Source organism: Loa loa (assembly GCF_000183805.2).
Source record: "Loa loa unplaced genomic scaffold supercont3.228, whole genome shotgun sequence".
Lineage (NCBI taxonomy): Eukaryota > Metazoa > Nematoda > Chromadorea > Rhabditida > Onchocercidae > Loa > Loa loa.
In genome coordinates, this window is record NW_018108408.1 from 67973 (window position 1) to 69010 (window position 1038).

Here is a 1038-nt window from a genome sequence, read left to right on the forward strand (position 1 = left end):
GACAGTACTATTACTATTTATTAACTTAAAATCAAATGATAGTACTATTTATTAACACCAAATGACAGTACTATTACTATTTATTACTTAAAATCAAATGATAGTACTATTTATTAACACCAAATGACAGTACTATTACTATTTATTACTTAAAATCAAATGATAGTACTATTTATTAACACCAAATGACAGTACTATTACTATTTATTACTTAAAATCAAATGATAGTACTATTTATTATTTAACACCAAATGATAGTATTATTTATTACTTAATAATATAATAATAACACGACAATAATTAATCATTTCAAAGATCAGAGAGCATATTTATCAAATTCATACTTTGTGATAAGAAATGCTGACATCATCCTAACAATTATTCATTCATTATCAATATTGTTATTGATTAAGATCTAAAAATTGTATGGATATTTTGTCTGTTCTTTATCAATTTGTTTATTTTAAGGGAAGAAAAAAAAAAAGAAGGAAAATTGTATTTTTTCTTTTCATATATTTGTTTCTCTAATTTAATTAATTAATTAATCATTCCAACCATTCGAGAGCAAATCAACAAATGATTCTAATGATAATTGAGATAATTATAGTGAAAAATAGGAAGCAAACAAAAATTAATAATACGGCAACTAAAAAGGTAAATTTTTAATTAGAATTTTTTTATTTTTTTTCAATGACCAATTGAATTCCGACCTTTCATTTATTATATTTTATTTTTGTTTCTTTAATTTAATTAAAAAAAAAAAAGAAAATTTTATCAGGATTTAATTAAATGAAGATTAACATAAACCTGCAAGGTTTTGAGTAAAAAAAAAAGAAAAAGAAAGGTAAAGTAATTCATTACAGGTAAGTTCGCCTAAAAAAGTTCGTAAGACATATTCAAGTAAATATGTGAATTAATTATGGTAAGCAAAAAATTTAGATAGAATGTCTAGTACTAAAAGTAATGACTTAAACATGTAAGAGTATATTTAAATTGTAATTTAACAAATTTAAATACTAAAAAAAGAATTTTTTTAAA